Below are 6,000 nucleotides of genomic sequence, written 5' to 3' on the forward strand. Positions count from 1 at the left end.
AAAATGACACCACCAATTCATCGATAACTAAAGTTTTTACCATCACCACTGCTCTACCCACTTTAAATCCATCTAAGAGTCTTTTCTTTCCAGCTTCGCTCTTGACCGTCACCTCATATTTATTCGGCCCCGTCTCCCGCAATGCAACGATGCCTCCACACACATCACGCATTGCTCTCAGCAGTTCCATTGTCTTAACTTTCTCTTCTCCCACCACCTCAGCCAATACAGTCAAGTCCCTATCATACCGCATTTCTTTCCGTGTCTCTGTCGCTCCACCCGGCTCCGAACGCGTGCTTACCCGTTCTCCCTGTTGTCTCTCATCTGCCGCCAAACAGTCATTCTCCATTCTCCGTCCAGGCCGCTCCTTTGCAATCTCCATTCTTTTCTCAATCTGCTTGACACCCTTATTCAGCGACTTCCTCGTCTCCTCCGCCAGCTCCAGCTCATTCCCTCTCAACGCGCTTTCCCCATAGACGCCACTTTTCTCCGTTTCCATTCTTCTCCTTCCGCTCTTGATGGATGAAATGTGCAAACTCGTCATCAGCCTATCTCTTTATCAGTTCATTGCTACCCTTGCCATCAGTGATTGATGCGTGAAGTATGGGATGTCTCAGGCAAAAAAGAGCTTGTTGATTAAGCCACTACACATCTGTCAGCTGGTATTGGTGTTTTTCTGCCCTTTGCTGGGAAGACATCAATTCATAGAGCTTTAACATATGCATTCATTTTTTCAGCAAACTCCAGAAAAAGAGTTCTTAGAGTAACCAGTATCCAATTATTGCATTACATTAATTGAACCACGTCATTTGGTAGAGTACTAGAGTCATTGAATGGAGCACAACAGAAAGAACTGTTGCCAAAGTTGCCTGCATTTATTGCACATTAAATCCTGAGACCAGCAACACAGCTCAAAGGACGAGCTGGTTTTATTCGTCCTACACTATAACAGGTCCCACCGTAATTTGAACTCAGATCGCTGGATTCACAGTCCAGAGTGCTTACCTATACACCAGGGAATCTCCAGATGCTGCCAAATGAAGAATATGCGCACTGGAAATGTGAACAGTGTTACACAGACAACAGTTGTAACAGTCTGTGGTTTTACTGAGCAGTCCTGAACACTCTGATGCTTGACTGGGGTTTCAAGGCTTATTGCATTTCACAGGGAGATATTTCAACTACTAGCCCTTATGACTCTGTTTGGGGTGAAACACAAAAATAGGGAAGCACTTGAAAACGAGTGGGAAGGGTTATAAATTAGGAATTTGGGATTGTGTCTGGGATCGCACTTCATGCCCAAAATGTGTTTTTAGCATTATCTGAATGAGATCCGCAAGGATATTTACTTAAGAGTGTGTCTATCGTAAACCATTGTGCAACCTTTGCCTCATCTCTCTCCCTGTATTAGTTCTTTAAACGCTTGCCATGAGTGTTGATTGCACAAAGTACTCTATGTCTCTGGAACAAGATGAGCTCGTTGACAATGCCACTCTGTGTGTCCCAGTTGGTGGAGTAACTGAGTCACTCATTGGGGCAAAAAAACCTACAACTAGCCAGCGGTAGGTTCCACTGAGATTTGAACTCGTATCACTGGACTCAAAGTCCAGAGTGCTCACCATTACACCATGGAACCATTTCACATTGTTAGGCTACTTTTGTTGAACAGTTTCTTCCAGACGATTTGATTCATTTCATTATTGCGTGCATATTGACAACTTGGAGATTGGGTGATCATGTAGCAAACTATAAAATTGTCAATACAAGGAAGTTTGGGTACATCTAAGCACTGTGTCACTCTTATCTCTGTGTGTGATGTTCATTGCATCTATCCAGATGAACTGTAACTTGTATAACATCAAAGTCTATGAATTCATCCAGGTAAGCAGCATTGGAGAATAGGTGGTTCCCCACCTTTGACTAATGTGGGAGAATGTCTTTTCCAAGTGTCAGCTGTTGTCCATAAAATCCAACATTTGTCAGGAGTGGGATTCGAACCCACGCCTCCAGGAGAGACTTCGACTTGAACGCAGCTCCTTAGACCGCTCGGCCATCCTGACAACAGAAAGGGGGGGGTTGTTTGGTACTCCAAAGAAATCCGAAAAGACAGCGTTTAGATTATGCGTAATTATTGTGAATCAAATGTGCAAACTCGTCATAAGCCTATCTCTTTATCAGTTCATTGCTACCCTGGCCATCAGTGATTGATGCGTGAAGTATGGGATGTCTCAGGCAAAAAAGAGCTTGTTGATTAAGCCACTACACATCTGTCAGCTGGTATTGGTGTTCTTCTGCCCTTTGCTGGGAAGACATCAATTCATGGAGCTTTAACGTATGCATTCATTTTTTCAGCAAACTCCAGAAAAAGAGTTCTTAGAGTAACCAGTATCCAATTATTGCATTACATTAATTGAACCCCGTCATTTGATAGAGTACTAGAGTCATTGAATGGAGCACAACAGAAAGAACTGTTGCCAAAGTTGCCTGCATTTATTGCACATTAAATCCTGAGACCAGCAACACAGCTCAAAGGACAAGCTGGTTTTATTCGTTCTACACTATAACAGGTCCCACCGTGATTTCAATTCAATTCAATTCAATTCAATTCAACTTTATTTATATAGCGCCAATTCACAACAAAGTCATCTCAGGGCACTTTACAGAATAAAGTCAAGATTATAAAGATATATAAAGAGAACCCAACAATTCCCCCTGGAGCAAGCCATAGGCAACAGTGGAGAGGAAAAACTCCCTTTAACGGAAGAAACCTCCAGCAGAACCAGGCTCAGGGTGGACGGCCATCTGCCTCGACCGGTTGGGGTGAGTGGAAAGCATTAACAAAACATCGGGCAGATTGGTAGGACCAGTAGCTTCACGCTGGAAGACACACAGCTTCAAAGCCGGGGGACACCTGCAGAAAGGGACAGAGAGAAGGGGACAGAGGAGGACAAAGACAACTACGGGAGAGAACACACAGAGTTAATGACATACAGTGGTGACAATTGCGGGATGAGAGGAGAGGAGAGAGGTCAAGAGGAGGAAAGGAGCTCAGTGCATTGGGGGGTGGGTCCCCCAGCAGTCTAAGCCTATGGCAGCATAACTATAACTAACTATATGCTTTATTAAAAAGGAAGGTTTTAAGCCTAGACTTAAAAGTAGAGAGGGTGTCTGTTTCCCCAATGTGAACTGGGAGCTGGTTCCACAAGAGAGGAGCTTGATAGCTAAAGGCTCTACCTCCCATTCTACTTTTGGAAATTCTGGGAACCACAAGTAGGCCTGCATTCTGAGAGCGAAGTGGTCTACTGGGATGATGTGGTGCTATGAGGTCTTCTATATATGATGGAGCCTGACCATTCAGAGCTTTATATGTAAGAAGCAGGGTTTTAAATTCTATTCTACATTTAATTGGAAGCCAATGGAGAGAAGCTAGTGAAGGTGAAATATGATCCCTCTTGCTAGTTCCAGTCAGCACTCTTGCTGCAGCATTTTGGATTAATTGCAGGCTCTTTAGGGAGTTACTGGGGCATCCTGAAAGTAGGGAATTACAGTAGTCCAACCTAGAGGTAACAAATGCATGGACCAGTTTTTCGGCATCACTTTGAAACAGGATGCTCCTAATTTTGGCAATGTTCTGTAGGTGGAAGAAGGCTGTTCTAGAGATTTGTTTTATATGTGAGTTAAAGGACAGATCCTGATCAAACATAACTCCAAGGTTCCTTGCAGTAGTACTGGAGGCCAGACTTATGCCATCTAGTGTAACAATATGGTTGGACATCATATCTCTGAGATTTTTGGGCCCAAATACTATGACTTCAGTTTTGTCTGAGTTTAAAAGTAAAAAATTGTGGGACATCCAGGCCTTTATGTCTTGTAGGCATGCTTGAAGCTTTATTAACTGATTATTTTCATCTGGTTCCATAGATAAATATAGCTGGGTATCATCAGCATAACAGTGGAAATTTATGGAGTGTTTTCTAATAATGTTGCCTAAAGGAGACATATATAAAGTAAAAAGTATTGGTCCTAACACAGAGCCTTGTGGAACTCCATAGCTAACCTTTGTGTGCATGGAGGATTCATCATTAACATGAAAAAATTGAAATCTATCAGATAGATAAGATTTAAACCAACCTAGTGCAGTTCCTGTAATTCCAATTTCATGTTCCAGTCTCTGTAATAAAATGTTATGATCAATGGTATCAAATGCAGCACTAAGATCTAACAGAACAAGTATAGAGATGAGTCCAGTATCTGAGGCCATGAGAAGATCGTTGGTGACTTTTACCAGTGCTGTTTCTGTACTATGATGAACTCTAAATCCTGACTGAAAGTCTTCATACAAATTATTCCTATGAAGGTGATCACATAATTGTTTTGCGACTACTTTTTCAATTATTTTAGAAATAAAGGGGAGATTAGATATTGGTCTGTAATTGGCTAAAACACCTGGGTCAAGACAGGGTTTTTTAAGTAATGGTTTAATTACAGCTACCTTATAGGCCTGTGGTACATAGCCTGTTTCTAAAGATAGATTTATGATATCTAATATGAATGCATCTATTAAGGGTAAAACTTCCTTGAGCAGCTTAGTTGGAATAGGGTCTAGCAGACAGGTTGTTGGTTTAGATGAGTTAATAATTGAAGTTAGCTCAGAGAGATCTATGGGTAAAAAGCAGTCTAACAGGGATTGGGGCCTTATCGATGACTCTAGCACTGCTGTACATGAAGATCTATCTGTAATTTTTGGGGGGAGGATCTGGTGAATTCGTTCTCTAATAGCTACAATTTTATTCATAAAGAAGGTCATGAAGTCATTGCTGCTCAAAGTTAAGGGAAAACTAGGCTCAACAGAACTATGGCTCTTAGTCAGCCTGGCTACAGTGCTGAACAGAAACCGGGGGTTGTTCTTGTTTTCTTCTATTAATGATGAATAATATGCTGTTCTGGCATCACTGAGAGCTTTTTTGTACATTTTTAAACTATTTTTCCAGGCTAAATGAGATTCTTCTAACTTTCTGGAACGCCACTTCCTTTCTAACTTTCATGTTTCCTGTTTTAAGTTGCGTGTTTGTGAACTATACCATGGAGATCGCCTCTGCTGGTTTACTGCCTTCTTTTTTAGAGGGGCAACACTATCGAGTATTGTACGTAGTGAGGCTGCAGAATTGTCAACAAGATAATCTACTTGTGCAGGAGTAACATTAAGGAGACTACTTTCCATTGTATTAACATATGGTGAAGCAAATGATGAAGAAATAATTTCTTTAAATTTGTTGACAGCTTTTTCACTTAAGCATCTGCTATAGTGGAATTTTTCAGTTTTATAACTGCTATATAGTCTGTTATTGTAAATTCAAATGTTATTAAAAAATGGTAAGACAGAAGAGAGTTGTGAGGAAATTCCATACGTAAGGACAAGGTCTAACGTGTGACTAAAACAGTAAGTGGGTTTATTTACATTTTGGGAAAAACCAATTGAATCTAATAATGAATTAAACGCAGTGCTCAGGCAGTTACTGTCAGCATCTACATGAATGTTAAAGTCACCCACTATAATGACTTTATCTGTACTAAGCACTAAATCAGATAGAAAATCAGAAAATTCAATCAAAAACTCTGAATAAGGGACTGGAGGACGGTACACGATAACAAATAATAGTGGTTTTTGAGTTTTCCAGTTTGGGTGTGAAAGGCTAAGAGTAAGGCTTTCAAATGAGTTATAACTATGTTTAGGTCTAGGGTTTATTGATGAGCTAGAATGGAAGATTGCTGCAACTCCTCCACCTCGGCCTGTGCTTCTAGGAACATGATAATTAATATGACTTGGGGGTGTTGACTCATTTAAACTGACATATTCTTCCTGCTGCAACCAAGTTTCAGTGAGACAAAATAAATCGAATTGATGATCACTTAATAAGTCATTTACTAACAGAGATTTAGAAGAGAGAGATCTGATATTTAATAATCCACATTTAATAGTTTTGGGGTTTTGTTCTGTAA

This window comes from Channa argus, unplaced genomic scaffold (assembly GCF_033026475.1).
Source record: "Channa argus isolate prfri unplaced genomic scaffold, Channa argus male v1.0 Contig090, whole genome shotgun sequence".
NCBI classification, from domain to species: domain Eukaryota; kingdom Metazoa; phylum Chordata; class Actinopteri; order Anabantiformes; family Channidae; genus Channa; species Channa argus.